At 36.8% G+C, this 17,219-nt stretch overlaps 1 long non-coding RNA gene across 1 annotated transcript; it reads right to left on the bottom strand.

Moving 5' to 3' along the window:
• Positions 1 to 9,268: 9,268 nt before the first annotated feature.
• LOC122062024 lies at positions 9,269 to 13,296 on the bottom strand. Its single transcript, XR_006134785.1, has 2 exons — positions 13,090 to 13,296; positions 9,269 to 9,573 (listed from the first exon to the last, which is right to left on the bottom strand). It is a non-coding gene; the product is annotated as an uncharacterized LOC122062024 (long non-coding RNA).
• Between the last annotated feature and the right edge of the window lie 3,923 nt (positions 13,297 to 17,219).

The raw sequence follows: 17,219 nt of genomic DNA, 5'->3' as shown, positions 1-17,219 counted from the left end.
GCGTGGGCCGTGGAGAGCGGAGATTATCTTAACGGTTAGAGCCGGGTAATGTAACGTTGTCAATTAATGCCGTTAACTCCACCTCGAAGTGGATGGGAAAGCTCAACTGGCCAAACGTGGGACAGGAATCCGAATTAGGAGGAAGAAAAAAAAAAAAAAAAAAAGGCCAAAAAAGAAAGAAAATAATTTATAAAAGAAGGGTTGGAGCACAAAATTTTTTTTTTTTTTCACGATAATAGTGCATAAATGAGGAAATTTTTTTGCAACCCTATGGTAAGAATCAAGTGAATGGAATATCAGGGGTAGATTCGAAAATATCCACATAAGGTGAATTTTTTCACTTTTACCCTTGAGATTCTATTCCCGTGACTGATACCAGGGGTTGCAACCTAGATAGCAATTAAGTTTTGTTCCATAAATGAAGTGTAGTAAAATGGTACCACATATAGGAGGGTAATATGGTCATTTCATGTGAAAAGAATTCTACCCGATTGTGATATCCATAAATATGAATGTGGGGTGTGGGGAATTGGAACATGTAGAGTTTTTTTTTTTTTTTTCATTTATTATATTAAAAAAAAAATAGATTTTGAAAATGTAGTAGACAAGGGAGCAATAATTTTCTGTGGTAGTGAGGATCTAGGTGGTTGGGAGCACCGGGGGCACACATCCTGAGGTGCTCTCAGTTATCCAGATTTAATAGTAAACAAAGTGGTTGCTTAGCATGGACATGAACACATACCATGGTTTTAAGTATCGATATTGGATTGGCCATATAGATCATATTGGTATCGGCCAAAATCGATATCAATATCTGATCGATTTGGATTAGTTATCAATATCGTTTCAAGGATAAAATCATAAAATTTTTTTAAAAAGTAAGGGCAAAAGTGATCGTCATATGCTGCTAATCTGAATTGATATCACAATCATATGAATACCGATATGACAACTAAATCCTTGATACACGCATTCTCTCTCTCTCTCGGGTTTTTAGTGCATCGTATAGGAACTGATATTGGTCACTATTGATACTTATCGGTCTTATTGAGCTACATTGGACACTTTTGCCCTTCAAAAATTCAACAATACCTATATATTTTTTCTTTAACTATTTTTTGATACCATCAATATATTATCAGACAAAAATACCGATATGTTTTTTCTTTAATGGGTTGAATAATGGAACTGAGCTAGCTAACATGGGCGAATTTCACTTTATCCCCTAGGCCTACTTCTTTTTTCCAATTTTTTTTTTTTTTTTGTTAAAACCCTAGGCCTACTTCTAATAGTAAAACATGGTGGTTTTGGTATGGACAATAAAATTAATAATTTATTTTAGTAGAGTTTCAATTGATCAACTGACTTTTCGGCATCGTGCTGCTATCTCATTTCTTAAATTTAGTAGACATATTGTTTACATAATCATCTAATTATGAGTCTATAACGTAGATTTCTTCACCATCAATATTTTGATTTTAATGTTAAGAAAACATTACATTTTGCTCAAAAAAACAAATAAAATCTTTTATTTGCTAATGGGTGTGGTCTAAACCATAGCACAAGAATAGTTCGAAAAACAAGATAGAAACACTTTGTACAATGGCCATATGCTTGAGATAAACACCGGTCTAACATATGATCATCAATATTATTCCCTCTTTATCCAATGGTCAAAGACTCAAAATGATTAAATAAATAATCTATATGGTAATCCTTATTTTTTTTTAATTAGAAAAAATGTGCTTCTTAGTAGTGATCATAGTCCCAAGTCGAAGCTCTTGCACAACAAACAATGCTTCTGTAAAACCAAAGAGTGATAGTGAAAAAGATGCATATTAATACATAAACATTTTCTACATATCCAATAATTATAATTGCCCTATCAACCTCCATGACACAAGTTGGTAAGCCAGGTAACAAACATTTTACACTCTATCAAGGTAAGAAAATGAACCTTTTCTTTTTTCATAGGTAGTTGGAACCTTGTCGGTAGAGTATTGGCTCCCAAAAGGTCTTGGGTCGAATCTCTTGTCTTCACCTTGTCCACCCCCTCTCCCCTTTGTCTACATCGCTCCCTTTAGTATAATAATAAAAGAAAAAACCTTGGAGTTTTGAAGATCAAATAAAAACGCAGTCATGTGGATCATGGCACGTTCCACACTCAATGTCACGCAGCCATGGTGACTCAAAATCAAGTTTGTTCCATGGCGAAGAAGCACTAATGCCATTTTAATTTGTTTCAATCCAACCATGAAAGCACCTGTGTTAGTTCTTGCACTACTATTTCTTGAGGTTTTACAATCTAGTTTGAAGCAAGAGCTTGATGTGCTTTTCAAAAATTTCTCCTTGGCTTGTCTTCTTCCATTGGTCTTATGGAAACCCTGCTTCTAATAACACTGATTTAGGATCTCCTCAATTCCAAAGATGTTGCAAATTTATAAAATGTGTCAGAAATTCCAGTTTATCATCCCTACTAGGGTTCGCTCCTGCAGGTGATCCTTTACGAGCTAGTCCAAGGTATCCACTATACCCTACAAATTATTAAACATGTTACTTTTGCCTTTTTTTTTAGGGTTTGGGAGGGGGGGGGGTTGGGGTTATGGGCTTATTGCCTTTCCTTTTGGAAAGAGCCACCTCCCATTTTAGCCTGCCCCAAAAGAGCATCACTTCCCTTTCCCCCATACCAAAGACTCCTTTTTCACCTTTGAAAGTTCTCTAATCTTTGATAGTATTTGATTTCCTTCATCAATCAAAAGGGACTTTGTAGGCTCCTAATAGTTTTGGTCTTCCAACGAGTGATGATAAACATAGATAATTGTCTGGCTGATTGACGGATCATAGTCCCTCACTACATTTGATTCTCCCCTTTTTTCTTCACAAAATATCTATGATGGTCGGATGGATAGCCCCTTGCAAGGGATCATAACCATTCATTTCTCTAGTGATTTCAATGGCTATCTTACAGTTTGTTTGGTATCTAATACACTTCACACCCTCATCCAGCATCATGATGTATCCTTCGCCGTAAGCCGCCGGACATCGGTGAGGTTCAGGGTTCGAATAATATTTATCGGTCGCCGCAGATTCTATTATTCAGTGAAAAAACCCTAAAACTGGTAGAGATCAATCCATGGCACATCTTCAGATCCATATGAACAAAAGCAGTTATCAATTATCCCACCTATGATCTATCCTTTACCTATTGTGCACATTGGTTGTTTGCTTGAGTCACATTTGGACAAGAAACCTACAATAGTGGAACAAATATGGCTTTCTTGGTGTGCACTAAGGGCTAAACCAAGGTGGGGGCCTAAGTCTGAGTGAATGGAGAAACAAAGTGGGACCAATATCAAACAACTAAGCAAGTTTTTGTCATGGCTGTGTAGAATATGAGTTGTTTTCAAAGTTCTGTTACTTCTGTAAGTGTAGACTAAAACCCAAAAGCTACCCACCCTTTTCAAGTAGACTTGGAATACAAATTGGTTTATATCATCAGAAAGAGAAGAAGATGCAGCAATAGTCTTCTTGCACTGCCCAACTTAATTGAAGAACAGTCCAATTGTCAACAATGGAGCAATCCCAACTAACCTACTGCATGAGCCTTCTATGGTCCACTTTGGCCCAATGATGTGGATTGAATTGCTTTAGTTTTCATACCTAACATGCTTTGAGCAAGACAGCTCAGTTTGTTGTGCCCATACTTGGCACAAGTCGCCCCACCAAGTAAAAAAGTTGGGAACCAATAGTGATCTCCCAAAAAAGGGAAAGTGATTAGGGCTGAGGACAAAGGGAGAATAATAATAATAATAAATAAGAAAACAGTAAAAATGGGGTATCTGTATACTTTTTTGATGGGGGATATGAGGATACATATAGATATTGTCACAAATATGAGTGGAGCCTTTTCCTCCTTTTAGTACACATGATTGTGATTTCCAGAAATTTTCATTATTCGTTATTTATTATTTATGTAATCCACCACCATTCTATATATCCTTATATATCTTTTGTAATTGTACCCAAAGGTACCTGCACCCAAAAAAGTAATCCATTAGTAGCTCAAATAGAACCACCTCCATTCATATACTCAACGGAGCCCTTTAAATACTTGGGCATATTAGTGTCCCATACTAAGATTCCCCTTGATACGTATATATTTATTAATTATATTATATATAAAGATATTTTAATATTGTTAAAAAGCATAATATAGATTAATTGAGTGAGGTAGAGATGGATATGTAGCAAAGCTCAGAGAGATAGAGTGAGGAATGATCGGGTTAGAGTTGACTTGGGAGTTGCCCCGACTAGGACTAGTTTCGAAAAATGTCGTTTAAGATAATTTGAACATGTCCTCCAGTACGGAGGAGTGATCACATCCAGATGGATGGAGCTGAAAGGACTAGGGGCATACAAAAAATGACCATAGATGAGTTGGTAAAGCAAGACATCCAGAAGCTTGGCCTTGACCCTAGTATGACATCAAATAGAACTATTTGGAGGGAAAGATCCATGCTGCCAATAGTTCGTAAGTGAGATGTTCTAGAGGTGTTGCTTTGCTTTGCTTTGTTTTTTTTTTTTTTCGTCTTCTTCTTTCTTTTTATTTGTCGTTCTCCTCATTCGAATTCATGTAGCCGAGCCTATTTAGTTGGGACAATATTGATGAGTTGTGCTATCGTTGTTGTATGGTTAATCATTTATCGATCAAGAAAAATCAAGGTTGTATTTGATATGCATTCCTAGAAAAAAATTATGGGTTTAAAACTCATTCTGATCTGATGTCCAATGCATTTTGGAATTATAAAGCGTGCATCTAGCTGTATCTTGTCAAGGGCATATTTTCAATTGAAAATCATCAGATGCTTCATCGCTAAATCACATGCAATGTCGATTTGTGAAAGTAAACATGGATAAGAAAATGACTGGCATTGATATATGACTTTGGTAATGATACATTAAGCTCTGTTCATTATTTAGCTCCCTTATCAACCTAATTGATAGGGAGAACACTAATCAACCTTAAGTCACGGAGAGTCTATATACATGGCCCCTTCCTCTAAGTCAAATTTGTTTTTTCTCATAACTCAACAAAATGATTTGGACATGAGGAGAAAAATAAATAAAAAAATAAAAAAGAAAAGGTTTTTGGTCAGATAGACATGATACCGTGAGGACACGGAGGGATAAAAAGCATCCTTAGAAAGATATCTCAAAAATTTATTCCATTTTTGGGGTTTGGTGCTTGAGACCACACAATGCCAACTCTGATTGATTATCTAACTATTTCTCCTGAAAAATAAGCCAAGTTATAGTAATGAGTATGAAATGTGGGCAAGTCTACAGAGACTGGGTCATCTTGCATGGAGAATTCTATTGAGGAGTGGAGGATTTTTCAACGTTAGTCCTTTATTGTTTAGTTTGTCATCTGGGTAAGATCCAATTCACACATTGAGACTGAAACCGACCATGGAATCAGGGTAGTTGAGTGTCCACCATTGCAATTAATTAACATCAGTAGTGCCATGTGGGGTGTCACGGGGCAGGAAGATGCCTTTGGGTAACTCTTTTCTTTTGGATCACCTGTGAGGGTCTGTAAAGGGGGGGTCCAAGGGTGGCTAAGTGGAGAGAGAGAGAGAGAGAGAGAGAGAGAGAGAGAGGAAAAAGTAGTTGTGATTACTCACTCTGATGATCTTATTTGGCAGAAGATAAAGTTAATGGATGATTTATTATGAAGATGATATCCTTTGAGTTCAGGTCACTATGATCACTGACAGTGGCTGCAGAGGAATCCAAAGCCTCCTTATTTCAATCCTGAATCTCTGATTCAGTTATAAACTTTCAGCAGGCTTAGACTTCTTAAGAGAGAGAATAAGCCTTTAATATCATTGTCAGGCCAAGCTTTATTGAGTACACTATTTATTGAACTATGTGAAGCAATTACTACATATTTCCCCCCATTAAGGAAGCCTAAAAAGAAATGCTTATGTAATTCTATAAATGGTATGGCCTAATAGAGATTAGTTAACCTGAGCTCAAAATCTGAAGGTTCCTTAATTGATGGATAAAACTGCTTCCTCCATCTATTTTGAACTTGTGCTCAATTTGATTCAGCAATTCAACAATGTGAAATCTGCTAATGTGGTTTGTGTTGGGAGTTATGGTCCTACATCTTTTTGTTTAGATCCTAATTTCAAAAATTGGAATCGAATCGGTTGAATATGTTGATTCAGATTGAAACTGATTGTGACCAATTCCAGATATGCAACATTTCTATCCGGGTAATTCTAGGGTTTTCCTCATTGGATTGCTGGGTTTTCAGATTTGAGGAGTCGATTTTAGGGTTTCTAAGACAGATCTTGACCAATTATAATTTGATTCAGACCAAAATTGGCATTGACTGATTCAATCCCCAATTCTGATTTTCTGAACTTTATTTTAGGACTCTCCAACATGGTATCATAGCCTATGGTTCTTCACCTTTTCCCTTGTTACTTTTTTGTGTATGGTGATGTCTCACTCTTCTACGAGTGAAGGAGTGTTAGGAGTCATAGTCCCAAACCCACTTGTTCAGGTCCTCAGTACTTTCGTATACTTGAGAGAGCTCCCTACACCTAATTTAAGTTAGATAGAGATACAAGAAGTAGAGTCTGCTGGTGGGTGCGGATGTAGCTCTGCATGGGAGTACTGCATCTTTCATTTAAGTGCTTTAATAATGGTGGATGCTGATAGAACAAACAGCAATTGGGTCCAAGGATGGTACACCTCCATGCAAAATTGTCGGATCAATGTGATCTGGGACCAGATGAGTGTGTCAATTGTCAGTTTGGCTTGGTATTGATCGGATTGAATTGATTTTAAGTTTTGGTATTTTATGTGTGGCCAATTCGAAACCAAAACCATTAAAAAAGTTTGAGATTTTGGTCCTATTTGGTTTGTTTTCTTATCAATTTTTTGCCTTTCATTTGTAATCAAATCAGGCCATTATTGGGTACGTTCTGGTCAAGTTTCAAGTTTATATGTATACACATAAAATTAATAGGGAAATTATAGGTTTTCTTTTTTTAGTTTCAATTTATTGTTGGGTTACTATCAGTTTCTTATCGGTTTTATACAAGGCTCGATCTGATTTTTGGTTTTCAATCGCTAGATTCATTCGATTCAGCCCGGTTTCGGTTTCCACTGGTTTCCTAGAACCCCAGCCCAAAACCAAACTCTTAACACCCCACCCCCAACCAAAAAAAAAAAAAAATGATAAGGGTTCGGTACTTTGATTATGTTCTGTATAAGATGAACCGGGCTGTTTTGACAGGTCTAATCGGTTGGGCTGGTTTTTCTATTTTATGAAATGGAGCAAGTAATTCCTAATTTTCCTGCAAATTACTCTTTCCCTTTACTGTTAATGAGCTTTAATCTGTTGCGCTCCATGTCGCTAGCCACCTATTGGAGATTTAGGATTAAGAAGCCATAGATGTGTAATATCTCCATCGATTTTGATCTCTGTACTTACTGTAACAATTCCTTGGAAATGAAAGAATGATAGATACCCCCTTAACTTCGCAGACCATTTTTTTTCTCTGGGTTCCACTATCAAGGTCTTTTCCATTTATACCCCTTCTAGCATATCGAATTTTCAATTGAATGCCATGAGACTAAAGCCTACGGTAAAAATTCCTCCCCCCCACACCCCCCTTTATCCATTCTGTGTGTACGCATTGATTCCCGAGTTCTGAAACTAACGGTACAAAAAGCCCAGCCATGCGTCTCTCTCTCCCCTGAAAGACCCCTTTTTCCCACACTAGCTTTACCCGGGGGTGCCCAACCCTCTCCCTTCTTGGAAAATGTATAACGTCTTAAATGATTTCACTTCATTTTAAAAATGGAAAACTGCTCTCTCTCTAGAAATCCTACATTTGGCCTCAATAGATGTCATCCCAATATCAACATAAACACTAGAAATTGGAATCAAGAATAAGAAGAATTTTTTCACTCAAATCTATGATTTTTTATGAGCTTTGAATCATAAACTTTCTCCTATTTTGTATAAAAAAAAAATTGCTTCTTCAAGATGTTCGTTTTTTGAGATGGAAAGCAATGAATCATCGCCTTTGAAATCATTCATCTCAATAGAAAGTTAAAATGGTTCCACCAACAGAGAAGGCAAGCCTGATGCTTTTCTGATCCATAATAGACCAAGTATCAAAATGCAGAATTGCTGCACATGAGGTTTTGTTCCTGCAGCATGAAATGAAAAACATTTCTTACTTTTTCGGTGTTGTGAAAATGGAAATTTTCACCAAATTGAACAGGGGAAGAGAGTCTTAGAAGAGGCAACAATAGTCCTTTACATCACACATAACCAAAAGGTATGGCATCTTGAGATTAGCTCTTTCCATTTCAGCTACACTCAATCCCCGTAACCCTGGAGATGCCATCAGAGATAAATAGTTGCACTTTTAGGTGGGGAAGAAAAGAACTATTAAGATTCTAAACAATCCCTCACAGATCAGTGAAGGCAATTCAGAGCCATGCATCAGCCAAAACTTGATTAGTTCATTATGATCCCTGCTCTAGAACTAATATGATCACCCGTTTCTTGATATGACTTCCAAACCATATAAAACTACAAGAATCATTAAATCCAATCAATCCCAGATCAACACCAAGCTTCTCTAACATCTTACACCACAAATTATCATCACTTATAAGAAGAATGTCATGTAACTCATCATCATCACCAGTCAGGGGTTGTGATATTTCTATCCGAGACTCATGGTCTATGTGTCAACAGAACCCCTACCATCCACCACACCCACAGATAACAACTCTAGCAAGACTCACTAGAACATTTGCCTTCTTTGCGGTTTCTCTGTGGGGAATTGAGAACCTGCATTTCTTGGTAGCCATGAGCAATTTCAAACTGAACGATCAAGTCTCAGTCATGCCTCAATGCAAAAAGGTATCTTTCTTTTGATATTAACGCCCACACTAAATAACAGCAGATGTTCCCACACCATCCAGAAAGGCAATTTCAACGTCAAGATCTTAATAAGGTTCTAAATTCAAAGCCACTAGTTGAGCAACACTACTTGTAAGGGCAGACATTCCAAGACGATCACTTTGGGAGACTATATAAGCTATTCTCCCACTAGTAGGTTGTACTATTTTTTAAACTATAATTCTTTATCAATAAATATTCAGTTTTCATTATAATAATAAAGGCCGTATCTTGAGGTGGAGATCATCATCAGACAATGACACAGATAGATAAGCTTTAAACATGATCTTTACTTGAGCAATACCATGGGGTTTAACTTTGGAAATATGGATATGCTTCTATTCGAAGTGTATATAATTTGGTCTTCTCTGCAAGATAGGATAAACAAAAGAAAAAACCAACACTTTCATTTGCAAGAGAAGTACTTGTGCTCTTCTAGGATTGCTGACAACGAGAGATGCGGAGGTAAGAACCAAAGCACAACTCAGATGGGTCTAGATAATATAGCCAATTTCCCTCACTGGGAAGCATGTTTGATTGAGGCCTGAGTAGCAACATCTCTGGTTCTCACAGACCTGAGTAATGGATCAGTTAGGAGTCAGTACATGATTATATTACATAATGGTGACACTTAAAAATTATTTCATTTTACATAATATTATACCTAATTTTTTTGGTAAACGAAACCTTAGACTGTTAACACATAAAAAATGAATCCCATTGTTTTTATAATATAATGCAAAATTCATGGAGCTATATAGATAGATTATACAAAAGTGATGGTAAAAATAGCTGGGAAAGAGGTTCCACAGTCCGGCTACAAGAACAGGGTAATGGAGTCACAGCCAGGCTGTAAGTTTGGAACATTGTATTTGATAAGACTTTAAGGCATAGTTGTCACAGCGTCTAGGCAACCCCAAAGGCTTTGGAGGGGACCTAGACGCAAGGCGATCAAGGCAACCAAGGTGCCTGGATGCCTGGCGATGCCTTTGACAACTGTGCTTGAAGGTGAAAGTGCATGAGCGATGATAAGCATCATCAAGACTCAATTGCAGTAGGTTTTATTTGGTAAATGGAGACTATGACACATCTAAAAACCAATGATTACTACCACTGATTATATATTTCATATTAGTTTGTTCCTGAAGAAAACAGAGATATTGCATAAGGATATTGACAATCACCGGCAGAGAAACAATTCAGTCATCGACTACTTTCTTCATTTGTAGAATAAATGAATAACTAATATAACAACTTCATGATATTTTCAGAGACTGTGCACCTAAACAAAAAGATTGTAGGGGAAAAGGATATTTCAGCTATTAACTGACTGATTCCACAACCTTCAGCGATCAAGGATTTGAATACAGAATGACAGTCAGCTGTTGATTTCTCCAATAAAAGAACAGCACATGATCATGATCCATGCATTCATTTCTAATCTGAAACCAAATCATGGAAGTCTGGGTCAACAGTTTTCTTGTATACGTAGCACATAACAAGAAATTGGTAGGTTGACATGGACACCCGTATTTACCTTTTACTCATACCATTTCCAAAACTCTGCCAGTTTTCTTTGCTACCAGTCCCAAGTCACGTAAAGGAGGAGGGTTGGTGCATTACGTTAGATGAGCTTATCCTAAAAGCTTGAGCTGTCCAGGGCACAACAATGTATATCAACACCCTGGACATAAGCCATTTCAAACTAATAGTTAGTGGCATAACAGGATCTGTCTAACCAACCCATTCAGCTAGGATAAGGCTTAACTGAGTTGAAGCTTTGAGTTCATACCATTTCAAAATCCAATAAAAGACATGGTCAGACCATGAAGTGCCAAGGCTAACAGATGACTACTTGTGTTTAAGTGATCCCTATTTGTAGGAGACATTGAGAAGCTCACCCAATCGGGTGGTAATTACTTTTCCAGAACTGTTCATATTTCATAGCTAGTCAGGAATTTCTAGCCCAGCATGTCATGTGCCTATTTATTCACCTGACATTGCTAGGTTATTTATTCAGGTAATACCAAGTATCAATAAGATCAGACACTAATCTAATGAACAAGTATGAATGAAATTTTACCTCCAAACAGAAAGACCACCAACAAAATTATGTACAAATAAAGTGAACTTATCTGGAAAATAAGGCTGAGTTGGAAATTACAACTTAATAATAGATTAAATCCCCTCTAGATAATCACCACAATGCAATAAGATTGAATGGCATCCAATCATTTAGTTGGGATAAGGTTATGGTTGTTGTTGTTGCATCCAACCCTCAGCATTCAATAGTCTGATCTATGGTAAGGGTGCACCCCCAAGTACTGTAGCGTGCCCAAGGAGAAAAACTATCTTGAAAACTTGATAGAAATAGCTTGATGCTTCCTCTATTCATAGACTACCAAAGTGAATTAGTCATGTCTCTTTGAAAAGAAACAACTGTTCAAAAACGTATCTTTGCCTAAAATAGACACTAAATGGAAAAGATGTAACCACCAAGGTGTATGTCTTTTCTCAAAAAACACAACCTCGTACAAACAATAAAACCCAAGGAAAAAAAGAAACACTATTGGATTCATCAAATCCAACAAGAAGCACCAACAAATAAAAAGGCAAGTAACTTTCCTGATGGAAGATCACCATGCAGATTGGAAGAGAGATTGGTCCAAGTCATAACCGCTTTCACTGTACTTAAACAAGATTCGTCGCTGGTCAATGAGTACTCTCCAATCCAAAGCATTGATACCATATTCCAATGAATTTTGCTTTCTCTAATAAGTAACTAGGTTGCATCAATTATGCAAACAGAAAAGGAAGCCATTTGCCCATAGTATTGCAAGATAATGGTTTCTTCCCAACTCAACAGGATTTAAAGAATCCATGCTGCATAGCATAATTAGAGAAGGTTGCATGCAGCACAACACATAATCTTAATCAACCAAGTGAATCAAACCCTAACAGAAAGGAGCAGATTCAGATCAGGAAAAATCACAGTTAATTTGATTCAAGTTACATTTTATACCAATCACAAGAGTCCAACTAGTTTAGTTCTGAAAAGTTATAACATGACCTTATGCTTGGTTCTTTAGAAACTAGAACCGAGACAAACTACATGACATAATCTAGAGCAAAACAAAACATATAGTCATATTAACATTTATTTGATTAATGCCTTGAAAAATTATAAAACAAAAAAACATCCTACTCTCATTACCATTATGGAAATTGGGAAGATGGAGGGTCAAAATCAAGGAGGGGGGGACCAAATCATATTGAATGTCTAGATTGAACAGGTCTCAATGGATCATGATGGTGGTTGTTGGTGGCAAGAACAACAGGAGATTATGAATCTGGAGTTGAAGAAGAGCAAATAATATTTATCAAAAGCATCTTGAAACTTAATGGAGTTGCATGATAATGAATTTAGCAGGGTAATGATATTCAATGGTAGTAGGTGGGAGGAGCCAGAAGAGGTTACGAATGAGGAAGGGATTGTACATTTCATGCATACAAGAGGGAGAGAGGGGAGGCACACGTGAATAAGGTGAGGGTGGAATTTGATCCCAAGACCCTGCAGCTACAGAGAAAGGTCTTTACCAGCTGAGACAGCAGCAGACAACTTCTGAAATGTTCTAGTTTGGGGAAGTTCGATTGTCACCATCTCAAATGGCTTGTGAAATGAATGATCTAAGTGGTCTCTTCTCAAACTTAAATAGAGTGAAAGTTCAATTCCTTATCACAGTTGGTCATTGTATCACAAAATTATCATCCTTGACAAATAACGTTCCTTTTTGGTCCCAAACTTGAGTTTAACATCAGATTGAATAGTACTTCCATCTATTTTCCTCCATTGATGCCTCAATTTCCCCTTAAGTTCATTTCTGTAACGATCCAAATCCAAACATTTCCCCCAAGTCACTTAAAGCACACTCTCTTTCACCCCTTATTATAATTTTGATAAGCGAAAAAAAAAGAAAAAAAAGAAAAAGCAAAAAAAGAATTTCACTGCTCCATCTTTATATCAAATATAATATTTAGAGCTGAAGCTCAACTAATCATGACATTTCACTTTAAAGTACAAAATGTTGTACCTGAGTCAAATTCAGAACAAACAGCCACCTCCATGACAATAGTAGCTCCGGATAATTTCCTCCCTAGAAAAATCTACCAACCTTTGTTACAATAACTTCCACAAACTTCTCAATTCAACAACTGCCTGATTTTTTCATGTAACAACTACAATGAAGAACAGAAATGTGTTCCTCCAACAATGACTACCGAACCAACCCTGCGCAAATCCTGCTAGATCATAAGAGCATCACCATGTTAAATAGTTTTACTGACTTTACCTTCGTCAGATTATAACTATAATCTATCAAAAAAGACCAAAGGAGGTACCCATACAAAAAAACCAGCACGAACTACCAGCTTCAATGAGTTCGCGAAGATTTTTAATCAAGTAAACATGATGAAATGCAACAATTCCAAAAATAAAAGTCAATCAAGCATCGTAGCAACAAAACTGAAATGTTACAATTCATCACCTCATTGTTTCCCTTTTTTCTTCCCTCCCCCCTTTTCAAGAAATTAGAATAAACTAAAACATAAAGTTAATTCAACCTCCTTGTTCCTCCACATTTACAACCAAACAACATCAACAACATTAGGTTTAAATCAAGATCAAACCAGATAGATATATGACAGTAATAATTAGATAAAAGAAGAAGAAGAATACATACTATAGAGAAAAAAGCAGAATCAATCTGAATGTGAATCGGTGCTGTCGTAATCGGAACTTAACGAATCAGAATCATCGGAAGAGTAACGGTAGTAAGAATCGGGTGGCGGGAAACAGAAGAAGGTCCACAAACAGAGAGCAAGACGACCCAACTGCTGTAAAGGGATGCAACAAACGAGCTCCAACACTTGTTGGCTGCTCAATCTCTCCGGATTGCAAGCTATGTATTGGCAAAAATCCGCCGATAGGTTCGCTACAGCTAACACTACAACGCTGCTAAAAACCATCTCTCCCTCTCCCCCTCTCCGTTTCCTGACTTCTTCCCTTCTCTTCCAACAATTTCAATCACAACTCCTCTGTTATTGTTCTTCTTCTGGTCGACAAAGCCATGGTGAGTTTGTGAAGGATTGGAGGGAACAGAAAGAGAAAGCGAAAGAGAGAGAGAAAGAGAAAGGGAAAGAGAGAAATGGGTGGGAGATAATGGAAGCAGATCCAGGATTTAAAGGAAAGATGGGTTGGCATCTGTGGTTTGTTCGTATTGACTATGGGAATCTGTAAGGTGTCGTAGTTGTTATTTGTTGATTTTTCTTTCATAAATAGTAACTCCTCTTTAAAAATATTAAATATTAATGTCGTGTCGTGTCGTGTTTCATGATTTCGTCATCCTCTTTGACTCTTCCCAACTTATGGTTTTAAAAATGTATCGGATCGGATGCATCGGCCGGATCCATGTCCAATACCTGGTAAATTGTTCTAAAAAATTCTAAAAATACAAATAGTCTTAAAGATGATTTTTTTTTAGAGAAATAATGCTACCCGCTTGTTTCACATTTATACACAATAGGGTGTGGAAAGACCATGTTGCCCTGTCTCACCATATTTTAGTGTACATGCATGCATTAGCAGGGTAACATTCTTTTCCTTAAAATTTTATGGTCTGATATAGTGATCCATATCGTTATCAATTTGGACAATTGACAGGGATGGGATAACAATATCAAATTTTTTTTTTTAAATCATATCTTATGTCTCCAAATATATTTATTTTTTGGTAAAGATGTCCCTAATTATGTTCTTATACATTCAATATTGGCTTTATCTGATCCTAAGCTGTCTTTAGTTGGTTGTTTTAATGTTTATTATAGCTTTGACCTCAAATAAGTGGTTCTAAAAAAAAAATATGCTTGTGTAGAGATTTCTTTATGTGATTTTTGATTTTTTGTTTTTAAATAAAAAAAAGAATCTTTTCATCTATGATTTAACTTTATGATTCAGACTCCGAAAACAATGAGTTCAAAAATCTGAAATATCTTCCCCCGATGGAATCAAAAATATTATCTTGTATCTACACTGGGGGAAAGAAAACTAAGTCCAATTTATAATCCCATATTTCAATGCAAGATTACCCCATTGTTGATAACTTGATATGATGTGAGCTCATATAACTTTTATTTGAGTTCATCCTTTTCTTGATATTTTTTCAATAAGCCAAAGGCCAAGACAAGCTTAGGGTCAGCTATATGTCTAGTGGACCCCTTAATTGTATTGCAACACATGGTATCCCTTATTTCCTTGTCTTTATGAAGGCAGATTTTTTAGAGTAAGGTCCAATAAAATCAGTCCCCACCAAAAATTGGCTTCTCTTTTAATGTACCAGGTGACAAGCTTCTTTAATTATCTTTGTCACTTCTGAAAAGTATTTCATGGAAAGAAAAAAAAAAAAAATCTAAGAGCAACAGATGTAAAAAAAAATTCTAGGAGCAACAGATGTACAGTCTCACCCCTTGTGTTTTGCAGTAGAGGCTTTTTTCAAGTTTCAAATCCGTGACCAAATAAGTTGTAACAATACAATTTAACCATTGTGCATAGGCTCGCCAAAAAGTTAAAAATATTCTTATTAATTAGCAAAACCTGAAAAACTGGCTTCATTAGACTTCCCAAGTTATCAGGTACGCTCATATGCCACTCTTTTTGAGATGATAAGCAGCATAGATATAAAATTTGGTTTATTTTACATTTCTTCTTATCTAAATTTACTAGTTTCTTCATTATTTGTAACAATTCTTTATTTTTGGGAGGGGAGGGGAGGGAGGGAGGGAGGGGTTGGAATCTTTCTTTCTTACATATTTTATTCCCGAGCTTTTCAGAATAAATAAGGCAAGCGGGTCTTTGGAACAACAATTGGTATCTTTATTAGCTTATTTGGTCCTATTCATTCCTATCACAAGTTCACAATAAGATGGACTTTGCCTAGGATGAGAATGGACCAACTTCTTTTTGTTTGTCCACTCAATAAAGAGGCAAAAGCTGTTTCTAAATGACAGAAAACATTGATATTCCAGGTGCTTTCTTCAAGGAATTCCCATTTTCTGATGTTCAGATTTCACCTAATGTAGATTTAATTGCAGTCTCACTTGCTTCTGACTTTAGAATTCTCTTGGCTTCCAGTAGGTTGATTATGAGGGTTTTATAAATATTCTGTCCATGTTTTCATAAATTTTGATGCTGGGAGTTAAGGTGGAGAAGTGTTACAAGAAGTTGGTTTTATCTCAGAATGGATTTGTAAGATAGCAACAAGCTCTGTTGTGTCTATGTTTTGTATAATTTTAGATAGCTGGAAAAATATCTTCCTATATTGAACGGAGAGATGGAATATAGGACCCAAATATCAATGATTTCGCCTGGTTAATAAGGTTCTAATCCACAAGAAATGAAATTTCTCTACTGAACCATTTAAAAACATTAGGCCACAAAAAAGATTTAGCATTCAATTCATACTTTTGATCCTTGATGAGTACGAGAAATCATGGGTACACCTGAAGCTACATCTTTTTACTGTAAGTATAACAGAAAGCTGAAGATGAAGTATATGTAACTTGATGAGAGGTGTGCTGTCACACCCCGTTCACCCTGAACCGGAGCGGTGACCGAGTTAACACCGGTTAACCCAACCTGCCAGGATCATCAGATACTGTATTCCACCACAGCATACACACACTAACATCAATTCATCATATCAGCGGAAGACTAAGTTTTTTTTTACCTGTAAATAATTCTCATATACCTGATACCCAAATGGTGATACCATAATTATATACATTTGGGCCCGAAGGCATGATATATATATACAAAAAGAATCAAGTTTGAATATCAAATATATACAGGAAATCATCAAAAACATCAGAGTACACAGCCCGGCATCGATATCAAGGCTGGAGCTCAGCTCGGCCTCAGAACCGCTGCCCCGCAACACAGCTCTCACACGCGCAGTCTACGCCGTGCTCAAACTCCTCAGGGGTCCACCAGTCCTCCTCAGGAAACTCGACTGTGAGACCCACCCCCTGCTCCTCAGATGCATGACCTGCAAAATCATCTAAAAAGGGGTGTACACGTGGAATGAGCTCACTAGCTCAGTAAGTAGAGAGGTGGACCACACACAACAGTCCACACATCACAACACATCATATGCACTACATGCCATGC

This window comes from Macadamia integrifolia, chromosome 14 (genome assembly GCF_013358625.1).
Source record: "Macadamia integrifolia cultivar HAES 741 chromosome 14, SCU_Mint_v3, whole genome shotgun sequence".
Classification (NCBI taxonomy): domain Eukaryota; kingdom Viridiplantae; phylum Streptophyta; class Magnoliopsida; order Proteales; family Proteaceae; genus Macadamia; species Macadamia integrifolia.
The sequence above is the reverse complement of the archived record's forward strand: the minus strand, read 5'-3'. Positions and strand labels throughout refer to the sequence as shown.